This window comes from Lissotriton helveticus, chromosome 4_1 (assembly GCF_964261635.1).
Source record: "Lissotriton helveticus chromosome 4_1, aLisHel1.1, whole genome shotgun sequence".
In the NCBI taxonomy this organism is placed as follows: domain Eukaryota; kingdom Metazoa; phylum Chordata; class Amphibia; order Caudata; family Salamandridae; genus Lissotriton; species Lissotriton helveticus.
The window spans coordinates 1,842,106,827-1,842,120,919 of NC_136063.1; positions in this window are offsets into that span (position 1 = coordinate 1,842,106,827).

Below are 14,093 nucleotides of genomic sequence, written 5' to 3' on the forward strand. Positions count from 1 at the left end.
GAGGAAGATGAATGGTTATAATATTTCTGAGAAGGACATAATGGTGTATGCTTCTTTATAATGCAATTGAATGTCTCTGATGTTATTTTTCCCATTTTAATGTAAGACCTTTCTCTGTGGCGCAAATTGCTTGTAAATATGCTCCCACCTGTGCATGGTAAATTTAGATTTTGAATGTTTGTGTTACATAGCCATGTTAAAAGTGATACAAACATGCTGCAAAGGCAATCAAAAAACGCTTTTATGTGTCTTAAGGACATTTAAAGTAATTTTCCCATGTGCAGTGTTTTGAAATTATGATTTGAAAATCGTTTTTGGGGAAAAGAAATTGTTTTTAAAATTAATAACAAGGACATAATGGTGTATGCTTTTTTATAAGGCAATTGACTGTCTCTGATGTTATTTTTCCCATTTTAATGTAAGACCTTTCTCTGTGGCGCAAATTGCTTGTAAATATGCTCCCACCTGTGCATGGCAAATTTAGATTTTGAATGTTTGTGTTAAATAGCCATGTTAAAAGTGACCCAACCATGCTGGAAAGGCAATCAAAAAACACTTTCATGTGTCTTAAGGACATTTTAAGTCATTTCCTCATGTGCAGTGTTTTCAAATTATGATTTGAAAATCGTTTTTGGGGAAAAGGAATGGTTTGTAAATTTATGACAAGGATATAATGGTGTATGCTTCTTTATAAGGCATTTCTGTGTCTCTGATGTCATTTTTCCCATATTATATTAAAAGACCTTTCTCCGTGGGCCACATTCATTGTAAATATGGTCACACTTGTGCATGTTAATTTTGGTTTTTACTGTTTGAGTTACATAACCATGTTAAAAGTGACCCAAAAAATTGCAAAGGCTTTCAAAAAACACTTTCATGTGTCTTAAGAACATTTTAAGTAATTTCCCTGTGGGCAGTGTTTTCAAATTATGAATTGAAAATCGTTTTTGAGGTAATGGAATGTTGTTAAAATTTATGTGCGCCATATGCCCCCAAATTTCTTTTTCAGGGGTGCAGCAGGGTGTTCTTGAGACACACATGCACCCTTGGAAAAATTCCTAATTTGCGATGAGCTAATTGCTAATCGCAAATTGCACCTTCATTCCTATGAGCCTCCTAGCCCATGGAAATGAATGGGTAATTTGCAATTAGCAATTTGCTCATTGCAAATTAGGAATGGTAAAGAATTGCTATTTATTCCTTAAAATTTGCTATTTTGGAAAAGCAAAATAGTTATATGATACATATGCCGGTTGATGTCTAACAAGATAAGAAGCTTAGGGATACATTTATGATGACTGGTGCAATGAAGTGGACATTACTTACTTCATTGGTAGAGCTTTACATGTATTATGTCCTCTGTATTCTTCATCAAGCGTAACTTTAATCTGCAATCCTGAGTAGGCCTCACCTTAAACAAACCTCTGGATAGGCCACACCTTATCGTCATCATGAATTAATCATTTAAAATGCTAGGGACAGATTTATGATAGGTGTATGCCTCTTTTGCGTCACTTACAAAACACTGTCCACGGGGAAATGACTTAAAATGTGCTTAAGACACATGATTGTGTTTTTTTAAAGCGTTTGCAATTTTTTTGGGTCACTTTTAACATGGCTATGTGACTCAAACAGTCAAAATCTAAATTCACCATGCACAGGTTGGAGCATATTTACAAGGAATGTGCTCCATGGGGAAAGGTCTTATAATGTAATATGGGAAAAATGATATCAGAGACAGTGAAATGCCTTATAGAGAAGCATACACCATTATGTCCTTGTCATAAATTTGCAAACCATTCCTTTTCCCCAAAAACGATTTTCAAATCATAATTTCAAAACACTGCCCATGTGGAAATGACTTAAAATGTCCTTAATTCAAAATTTGCTATTCCTTATTTTGCGATTGCACTGAAGGATTTGCAAATTTTGCGATTTCTTAAATGCAATGTATCAAACAAAAAATATGTAAAAAATGACATTAAGGATTTGGAAACTACCACCAACTTCTAGTTTGTGGTAATTTGCGAATTCTTTTCAAAAAGAATTTTTTTAAAAAAAACAAAAGGTGCCACATGACGCCAATACATGCCCTTAGGGCATGTATGTGCGCCATAGGCCCCCAAATTTCTTTTTCAGGGGTGCAGCAGGGTGTTCTTGAGACACCCATGCACCCTTGGAAAAATTCCTAATTTGCGATGAGCTAATTGCTAATCGCAAATTGCACCTTCATTCCTATGAGCCTCCTAGCCCATGGAAATGAATGGGTAATTTGCAATTAGCAATTTGCTCATTGCAAATTAGGAATGGTAAAGAATTGCTATTTATTCCTTAAAATTCGCTATTTAGGAAATGCAAAATAGTTTGATGGTACATATGGCGGTTCATCTGTAACAAGATAAGAAGCTTAGGGATAGATTTATGATGACTGGCGCATCACCAGGGATGTGCCAGTCATCTTGCGCCGCTGTTCCGCCACCCATGGTGTGCTGCATTTACAATGCGGCGCAGCATGGGGCAAAAATGGCACAGATGCGTGACGTATCTGTGCTGTAAAGGTGGCGCATTGCTGGAATTGTATCGCAAGTGCGATGCAGCTCAAGCAAGGCTCAGGGGTGCCCCATCTCCACAATGTTGCGTCAAGACCTATGCCTGCTTAAAGCAGGCGCAGGGTTTTGACGCAGCTTTCTCCTATCTGATTGTAAATACGGCACACCATGGGTGGCAGAGCAGCGGTGCACGTTAACTGGTGCATGCCTGGGGATGTGCCATTTAACATAAATCTGCCCCTTTACATTTAAGTATGTGCAGGGGACACAGAGTTGGTGAGGCTTATCCAAGGTTAAGAAGAGATGAGTCCTGTTCACTGAAAAATTAGACATAGGCTTCACCTGCTCAGCATCGCTGGACATGGCTAAATAATAGCTGCAAAATGTTACTCTTGTTAAACAATTTTACTATTATAATCTCTGAGATTTGTCTCTTACTCTGCAACATCTCATTGTTGTTATCTTTCTTTAAAGATAAAGACAACATCAACATGAGCGACAATCTGCAATCAGTTGATTTTGACCTCATCATTGAACTTGTAATTGAAACATCAGTGGATGTTGATCCCTTGGATGATTTAAATCCTGAGGATGAAGAAGAGTGTGATGAGGATGCAGATTTGTCCGAATTATATGAGATAGGGTGGGAAGCTGACCTGCTTGAGCCTATGGAACTATAAACATTTATTTTTAAAATTTATAATAAATAAAAAGTAAAAGTGTAAACCGTTTAATTTAAAAATAAAGACACATTCAAAAACAGGTTATGTGTAGTGTCTTCAATAAAATATTAAAATATGCTCATAAAATTAGATCAGATTCACATATAAAATAGCACAGGTAATATGAATATAAAATCCATTTCTTTTCTGCTATTTCTGTATTGTAAATTTGCCAAGGACTAAAAAATCTTTTATTTAAAATGTCAAGTAGTGTGTTAAGTTTTTGATCACTGTTATTGATTTACTGTTTGGTAATAGTGGTTAATAACATTTTTAAATATATTTTACCACAGATTCAACTGCAGATCATTTCAACATTTCACCATGCCAACGAAAGAAAGAGAGAGAAAGGCTGCAAAACGTCAAAGACAGCAGCCCAATCAAAAGAAGCAGCAGTCCTCTAACAAAAAGATTTGTCAAGTTACGAAGAAAGCACCGGGTAAGAGTACAAAAACATTCATAAGAAATATGTGTAGTAAAAAAAATATTACTACAGAAAATGTTTCAGTCCATAAAAAGAGAAGGAATTCAAATGGAAAGGAAAGGCCAATCAAAAATGTTACTGCTAGAGCAAGAGATAACTCTGTGCATGATAGTAGAAGGAAACAACAGTTTAGGGACATTCGTAAACGAATGTTCCGCAACAGGATAATTGGCAATTTGTTAAAAAATATTAAGAAAGGTCAACAGAAAGTGGTTTTTTATAAGAGAAAAAAAAAAGTTGAGAAAGTTATTGATCAGGCATTTGAAATTAAACGTAAGTTATTTATTTTGATAATCAATAGAATTAGGAAGCTAAAGAAGGCAATTTATGATTTCAAAAGAAATAGTAGATGGAAGAGAATAGTTAATCGTAGTAATTTTTGTGAAGTTTTTTCTGGAGAATGGATGCATAGTTCAAGCTCTGAGGCATTTTTTAATGAGGAGAGTTATTTGCAGGATAATGATTTGGTGCATGCAGTTGACACCAGTGGTCGTGCTTATGAAGTGAAAGATGGTTGTCCAGTTGAAAAAGAAAAACTTGTGACAACAGAGGCAGAAGAGGTGTTAGGTAATGAGGTTTTAGGAAGACGTGCTAAGGGTCCTGGGTACACCTGGAAGTGTAGTAGTATTTGTAGTGTGCGACAGGATTCCATCAATTTGCTTTGTGATTTTGTACGGTCATTTAATAAGAAAAGTTTGAAGCAGAAAATGATGTTGTTGCAAGAATTAGATCCTTGCAGAGTGAGAGAAGTGACAGGTTTGCATGGTCATTCACTGGCTTGTCTTTCCAGGAGAGTATGCCAGAGTGTTTTTCATCATTTCAGGATGCTAGCAGTGCATCATAATAAAGTGAGGAAATTAGTTAGAATGTTGTATTATGCTAAGAGTCCAGCAATTATGCTTAAACAATTATGCGCTGCTCTTTTGCATGGTTCTGAAATAGATGTGAAGAATATATGTGAAGAAATTGAGTTTTGTTACTTTGGAAGTAAAGAGGAGAATGTTGAAATTGACCAAGAAGAAGCGGGTAATGTGGAAGATAGTGTACAGGTTTCCAGTACAGATAATTTCCAGAGGGAAATTGCGACGTTTCAGGTCAAATCAAGTGAGAGGCCAAATTTCACTTGTGTGTGTTGTCGACGCACTTATTATAAGAATCAGACTAAGTTAGTGGATTTATATGCAAAAAGTGAAAGGGAAAATAATAGTGAATGGAAGGATTTCACAACATACTTGATGGTAGAAAATTGTTTTGATTTGGGATTGGATCAACGTGTGTGTACTTATTGTTGTAACAAATTAAATCAAAACCAGATGCCTGCTAGAGCAGTTCATAATAATCTGGAATTGATTGAGATTCCTTCTGAATTGAAGGATTTAAATACTTATGAATCTATTTTGATTCAAAGTATCCATCCCTTTCAGGCTATTGTAAGAATGGAGCCAAAGACAGGGAAATTGCCTCCATCAGATTTACAGAGAGGATTAAAGGGAAGAGTTGTTTATTTGCCTCTAGATTTGAAGAAAAACATTAACACAATTGGAGTAGAAAAAGTGGACGAGGAACCTCTGGTTATCTTAGTTAATGGGGTTCCGACAAAGAATAAGAAAATATGGCAAGATTTAGTAGATGTTAGGAAAGTTAAAAAGGCAACATTGTATTTGAAAAAAAATAATAAATTCTATAAGAATGTATATGTTGCAGAAGAGGAAGTAAGTGAGGAAGAGGATAGCGATTTGTGTGCTGGTCAAATTGAGAAAGTAGAACCCTCTACTAGTGAAGAAATATATGAACATTATAGTGTTCATCCTTTGCATTCCAAGGAAGTCATGGGGAATGCTATTGAGTTGTTTCAAATGAAACAAGCCAAAGGGAGTCCCATTAGTGTTTGGGAGGAAAGTTTGGAAGCTCGGTGTTTCCCACAGATTTTTCCAACAGGTCAGGGAGGAAGATATGATGAGCGACCTTATCAAATTCCTGCTTCTGAATACCAGACTTTGCGATTGTATGCAGGAGATGCTAGGTTTCGACAATGCATTCCTTATTTGTTTCATCTCCTGTTTGAAAGCGATCTGTCTGGACTGTCATATGCAGTGAACCACATCTTGAAAAGTGGTATACACATGCAAAACATCTCGGCAAGTGACTTTATGGATAAAGTCAATGTCCAAGACAGTATTTTGGATTCTCACCTGATTAATCTCATGGCGTGTCAGCGTGGTACTAATGAGTACTGGTACCGTCGTCATGGTGATTTAAAATGTATGCTGAGGAACTTAGGTACTCCCACATGGTTCCTCACTCTGAGCTGTGCCGAGTATGGCTGGGAAGACTTACTTGAATTTCTACGAGAGGCAAATGCTAACGTAGATAACATCGAATTCAAGACACCCGGAGAACTGTGCTCTTTGGATCCAGTCAATGTATGTAGGTACTTCAATCATAGATTTGAAGCTATGATGTCTTTCATCATGAATAAGAAGAATCCACCTCTTGGAGAGGTGTTGGATTTCTTATGGAGAAAGGAGTACCAAGCAAGAGGTGCTCCTCATATACATATGTTGTTGTGGATCAAGGATGCACCTAAATTTGGAACGGATCCAGAAGACTCAGTGATGAGTTTCATCCAACAGTATTCTACGTGTGCTGTTCCAAACGCAAAGGAGAAGAAAAGCCTAAGAGAAAAAGTTCTGCGTTTCCAAAGCCATCGATGTGGAAAGTACTGCCGTCGTAAATTCCGAAACAAGGACAAGTTCTACACCAAATGTCGTTTCGGCTTTCCACGACCAGTGATTTCTAAAGGAAGAGTAAACAGTTTGATGTCTTCGCTGCGACATAATGTGATGAAGAAATCACCTAAAAACACATACAATTTGAAGAGGAACGAAGAGTCCAAGTACATCAACGACTACAACCCGGTGATTTTGTCCATGTGGAATGCTAACATGGATATACAGTTTGTGGCTGATAACTGTATGGCTGTGGCTCGGTATGTGACATCTTACATCACCAAAAAAGAGAAGACAGAATTGAAGGATATGTGGGAGGACATTTCCCATGAAAAGAGCCTCAGCAAGAAGTTGTACAGTGTCAGTCTGAAGATGTTGTCGCATCGAGAAATCGGAGCTTACGAATGTTCTGACCGGTTGTCTTCAGCAAGTCTCTATGCCAAGTCCAGGAGTATCGTTTGGGCGAGTGTTGGTCTTGCTGCAACGCGTAATCGAGTTCTGAAACCTGTGCGGGAAATTGAGTATTTGGCGGAAAAGGAGCCAAACAGTACCGACATTTTGAAGAGCAACATGTTGGATACATATTATCCAAATCGAAGCAGTCACCTCGAGAATGTTTGTCTGTATGAGGTTCTGCAAAATTACATATTCAAGAGGAACATCAAAGAAGATACTGAGAAAGGAGTGTATGCTGTAATAGGAAGTGAGGGATGTCTGGTCAAGCAAAGAAAATGCCACTTGATAAACCATCGAAAATTGAGTGGCGAATCTCCTGAAAAAAAGGAGTTTTTCTATTTAGCACTTTTGCAACTTTTTAAGCCATGGCGTGCAGAAGAGGAACTGCTTGGAGATTTCCTTTGTTACGAAGACTCATTCAATGCTGCCAAGGAGACCATAGAATGTCCTGCTTTTCCCAAATATGTAGAAATGTTGAATGTGGAAATTGAGCAGGAAGCAACGATTGCAGCCGAGATTGCCAGAGACAGTTCTCAGGACAGTCAGAGTTCTGCTTCATTGAGTCAGGATCCACTAGGAGGACCTCTTATCGAAAATGAAGCTGCCACTGCTATGAATGAAGTGGAAAGAGCCATGGCACATGCTCAGGAGGATGCGGTTAACTTAGAAGAGTTGGAAAGACAACTCAACGTTGAGCAGAGGAAAATATATGACGAACTTACCATGCAAATTGATCATGGATTAAGTCATGACAAGAAAGAGTGCTCATGTACGTCGTTGAAGCCTGTCCGACTGTATGTGAGTGGAGAAGCAGGAACTGGAAAAAGTTTCCTTATTAAAGCAATTTCATGTTATTTGCAGGAAAGGACAGAGTCATCACTGTCTTGTGTTGTCACCGCTCCAACTGGACTGGCAGCACATAACATTAAAGGGATTACTTTACATCGTTTACTGATGCTGCCAGTGGAGCATGACAACAAATTTGAATATCACAAGCTATCTGGAGATGCTTGTTTTGAAGTTTCAAGAGTCTTGAGGAAAATGAAACTTCTTATCATTGACGAAGTAAGCATGGTTTCCAATGTCATGCTTGCCTTTGTGCATTTGAGAATGCAAGAAGTTCTCAAAACAGAGTATGATGTGTTATTTGGTGGCAAACACATCATTGTTTTCGGAGATCTTATGCAGCTGACACCAGTGAAAGGGCAACCTGTGTTCAAAATGCTCACGCATGAAGATACTAGGAAGTGCTTAGGGAGCATTGGCAACGTCAATATATGGTTAAACTTCAATTATGCTGAACTGCATGAAAATATGCGTCAGGCAAAGGATGAAGTTTACAAGACTATTCTACAAGATGTTAGAATTGAAAAAGTGACCGAGCATGGGAAAGAAGCTTTACATGCACGATTACTGACAAATTTATATCCAGACGAAGATGTTGTGCCTGAGAATATTTTTCAGAAAGTTACTGAGAAAAAATCTGGAATATGTTTGATGCCAACTCTTGCAGAATGTGCCAAATTCAACAACAAAATGTTGCATTTAGAAAAGCAAGAGATTGTGAAACTGGAAGCTATTGACAGAGTAGAGCATATGGGATCAACAATTATTTTGTCTGAGAATCTGAAAACAAAATTGGATTCATTAGAGAAGAGTATATCTAAAACTGCGGGTTTTGAAAAGACTCTGAATGTGTGCTTGAACTGCCGTATAATTTTAAGAAGGAATTTACATGTTGAAAGAGGTCTGGTAAATGGATCAATGGGTAATGTTGTTGATTTTGTGAAATACAGAAATAGAGATGGAATTGAATTTTTAAAAATTAAATTTGATGGCATTGAGGAAGTACAGCTAATTGCTCGTTGTTCTGCTAGATTTTTGCTTGTAAAAGACTTATATGTTCGTCGTAAGCAGTTTCCTGTTTGCTTGGCATATGCGGTGACAATCCATAAATCGCAAGGTTTAAGTGTAGACTGTGCATTGGTGAATATTGGCAGTTCTGTGTTCAAGGAGGGTATGGCATATGTGGCATTGTCACGAGTTAGAACTTTATCGGGATTGTACTTGATTGAGTGTGATGTCACAAACATTTGTGCGGATCTAGATTGTGTTAAGGAATACAATAGGTTAAGAAGAGAGTATGCGCCACATTTGCCTCAGTATCCTTTGTTTGAGAAACGTGTGGTAGGCCGGAAACGAAGAAATGTGACCAATACTGGGGAGGTTGTAGCAAAAAGACGAAAAGTCGATGAACCTGAAATTATAAGCAGAAACAAAAAGGATTCTGTTGAAGATGTTGTTGGTTTTCAATTTGAAAACAGTTCTGGTGTCAACTGCTATGCTAATGTAGTGGTTAATGTTTTGTTTTCTCTAGAAAATGTAAAAGAAGAGATTGTGGTCAATTCTGATCAAAGATTTTGCAGTTTGTTAAATTCTGTGTTAGAGAAATGTAGCACTGATAGAACAAACATAGAAAGTGTGTCTGAAATTCGAAATCTGTTAGACAGATGTTCAGGCCAAACACAATTCTCTCAAAATAGTCAGCAAGATTGTCAGGAGTTTTTAATGTATATGCTTGATGTATTGCATGATGAAGGTGTAGATGTAGATCACCTGTTTGGGCTTTCTTATCAATGGCAGCAGGACTGCGAGAACTGTAGGGTATCAAGTACTACTAGTGTAGACTCAGAAAGATTTATATATTTAACTTTGCCAGACAGTAAATCAGTCTCTTTTAATAAGCTAGTAAAAGCAGCTGATCACAACATGGAGTGTAGCCAATGTAAATCTGAAATGATGTCCACATTATTTATACGAACATATGGCCAGTATGTCATTTTAATGTTCCAACGATGTAGGCCTGATGGAACAAAATTGACAACTTTAATTAAAAATTTTGTGGCTTCACAGTTGTCAATATCAGGAAGGACTTTTGTAACTGTAGCAATTATATATCATGATGGTCCTTCAATAACATCAGGACATTATACAGCTTATTTAAAGTGTAGAAATGGCTGGTCATTCTGCAATGATTCTGTTTTAATTTTCAAAAAAAAATTGCCGTATGACCTTAAAAACTCTTACCTGGTGTTTTTAAAACCAAAATTTTAGGGAAAGAATCTCGGGATGTGCTCTGAGGAATTTCAAGAAGTTCTAATGGCTCCTACACGATTTGGCCTTGAGGATAAGTGAAGTACAGAGACATAAGTTCTTACCATAACACTGGACGTCATGGAGAAATACGTGCACTTTGTATGAGTTCAGAAAAACTGTTTCTTTTTATAAGCTAATTGAAGCAGCCAATCAAAACATGGAGTAGAGGGAATGTAAGTCTGCAATGCTGTCTACTGTTTTACATTGCTTTGTCATTAAAAGTGATGTAGAGAATTAAATAATTGTACTAGTCATAAAGGTAGTGTAAGTCTGCTTCATAGTAAGCAGTATCAGTGTGATAGGAAATGTAGAACATGATTGAGCAAGAAGGGGAAGATATTACTAGTCCAGGATTGTGAAAATGATCTTCAACATTTTAATTGTGAAAGTTGCGGAAATACAACATGACGGGATTGGCTTAAAAGAATTCTAAGAGTTATAAATGGCTCAGACACGATTTGGCCTTGTGGAAACGTGTGGTAGAGAGCGAGAAGTCATTTATTGTATGTAACATGTTTTTGAAAACGATGGAGGTTTTCTTTCAGAAAGTGGCGGGTTGAAAGTAATAACAGCACAACAGAGTGTAAGCTGTTCATAGGACATCCTTGGCCGTCATGGAAAGTAAGTTAACTTTAAGGAGTTCTGAATTCTGATTTGTTATGTTGTATGGGTTTTTTAAACACAATCATTTTGATTGTGTTTTTTTTTCCCCGCTGTTATATGATGAATACCTTCAAGTCACTGTTTTAGTGAAATTTGATACATTCTGAGAACAGCAAAAATAAACCATTTAACATGTATAATTAATTCTGTTCTGTTTGCATTTATGATGTACATGTAGAACTGTGTAGGAGGCATGGAGAAGGTGAGGCTTCTGTAAGTGTCAAAGTTGTTGCATACAGTGCTCATATTCTACGTAGTCTTTTATATTTCATTACTTTCACTGTTTCTGACTGATCTAAAACATTTTTTTTTAAAAGAACAGTAAGTATAAGGGAAGGAAAAAGACAGTTATGTTAAAAGAAACACAGCTATAGGGAATAAACTAGGGATACTGTTACCCGCAATCCTCTGCTGATGATGTCACTGAGCATGTCATGAATGATGTAATATGTGACATCATCAGCAGTGGATTACGGGTAATAGTATCTCTAGTTTACTCCCCTATAGCTGTCTTTCTTTTAACATAACTGTCTGTTTCCTTCCCTTATACTTACTGTTCTTTTTAAAAAAACTAGAACTAAGAGAAATAGAGGTTGGCACAGTTCCAAATATTGTACCAGTTTTTTAATAACGGGGAGGTAGTTCTGAAAAGAACTTTTTTTTAAATTGTTTTTGTTGTTTTATATTTTTTTTATTATTTTTCTGAACATTTTTTTACTTTTTTTGAATTTTTCTGAACAGTTTTATATTTTTTTTGTTTTTTTTTCGGAGGGGGCAACGAAAACGATTCATTGTAAGGGGCTCAACAGGAGCAACAAAACAAAAAAAAGAATTTATTGTTTGGGGCGTTTCGGACAAACATGAGCATGATTATCAATAGCTCTGTTGATCAGAGTGATGCTACTTTCTCCGTAGCAAATGAATCCACTGCAATGTACGCAGACTTGTTTTACTTCACGAAATCTCGTTTGTATATTTGGCACCATCTCCCTGCCCTCTGGTCCCGTTACTTCCGGTACAACAGATCTTCTGGCCATAATAGGGAGATTATCTAGGTCGTCCTGTTCCTCTTCTTCCTCTTCTTGCTGAATTATAACTTTAGCAGGTGGTCCACTCTTCCTTGGATGTGGTGGAGGTGGTGGGGAAGCACCAGCTGAAGCTACTAAAGAAGCCATTGCTCACTGGTAACAAAGGGTCTTTCTCTCACAATGATGAAAGTCAGAGTGAGGAAAGAAGGAGGGATTTTCATCATTTCGGAAAAACAATAGTTCTCAACCAATGAAAAGTGTTCATTTTAGATTATATGACCTAGTCTTACATCATTAGGAAACCAAAAGTGAAATGAACCAATGAAAAGTGTTATTACCAAGTCACATGACCTGCTGTGTTTACGTTACGCGCTTTGCAGGGCCTCCCGGTTTGCTTCCAGAAACCTGTGCTTTGCGACTCGGTAAGCGTACCAGTTCGCTAACGTAGCACGTCATATGATGTATCACGCGACAACGCGAAACGTCATGCGGATGGGAGGCGTCACGATGTTGTTTTCTAACGCGGCAGTTGCGGTAAAGAAACGTTTACCGGCTCGCGGTCTATTTCGCGGCATCAAGGTCAGCTAACGGGAAGCTTCCCGATTCGCGAAGCGGGAACGAAGAAAAAAAAAGATTAAAAAAAAAAGTTATTAATAAACATATAAAATATATTTTTGGATTTAAAGAAGAATACATTTTACAGCTACAGATATTAGCTGTTAAAAAACCAATGAAATTCACTGAAAAAACCATAGGTTATAGACCATATATAGTTAGGAATTAGCATTTACAAAACCTTATTTTACTCACACAAAACCATTGAAATTCCATATATAGTTAGTTGCACTAACTATATATCGCGCACCCGCAATCCACTGCTGATGATGTCACATATTACATCATTCATGACATGGTCAGTGACATCACTGATGACATCACTGATGACATCTCAAATGACATCACTGATGACATCACTGATGACATCTCAAATGACATCACTGATGACATCATGACACACCAATACCAGTTACTACATACGCACTCACTGATTCCTACGTCTACACACACATTCACTCATTCACCCATACAATCACTCATACATACAGTCACTCATTATTACAACACTATCATATGCACTCATACACCTATGCAGACACTCACACACTGCCACTCATCCATGGAGTTACTCACACACCTAGTCAGTCCTGTAAAGAATCAATCACACTTCCATTTCCTCATCTATACAGTTAAACACAGAACACCATACTACAGTGACATCACTGATGACATCACTGATGACATCCCAAATGACATCACTGATGACATCTCAAATGACATCACTGATGACATCATGACACACCAATACCAGTTACTACATACGCACTCACTGATTCCTACGTCTACACACACATTCACTCATTCACCCATACAATCACTCATACATACAGTTACTCATTATTACAACACTATCATATGCACTCATACACCTAGTCAGTCCTGTGAAGAATCAATCACACTTCGATTTCCTCATCTATACAGTTAAACACAGAACACCATACTTTTCACACATATACTAACACATACTTACTCTCTTATACAATCACTGATACAAGTACACATTGATATGCACAGAGTCACACACCTCCCAGCCAGCCACACACACACTCAGTCTTCCATACATCCACTCATTCTTCAATATGTAAAACATATTTAAACTTTACAAAAACACACAGACACTAGATGATGTCATCAGTGATGTCATTTGAGATGTCATCAGTGATGTCATCAGTGATGTCACTGACCATGTCATGAATGATGTAATATGTGACATCATCAGCAGTGGATTGCGGGTGCGCGATATATAGTTAGTGCAACTAACTATATATGGAATTTCAATGGTTTTGTGTGAGTAAAATAAGGTTTTCTAAATGCTAATTCCTAACTATATATGGTCTATAACCTATGGTTTTTTCAGTGAATTTTCAAGGTTTTGTAAATGCTAATTCCTAACTATATATGGTCTATAACCTATGGTTTTTTCAGTGAATATATATATATATATTCACTGAAAAAACCATAGGTTATAGACCATATATAGTTAGGAATTAGCATTTAGAAAACCTTATTTTACTCACACAAAACCATTGAAATTCCATATATAGTTAGTTGCACTAACTATATATCGCGCACCCGCAATCCACTGCTGATGATGTCACATATTACATCATTCATGACATGGTCAGTGACATCACTGATGACATCACTGATGACAACATCCAGTGATTATGTGTTTCTGTAAAGTTTAA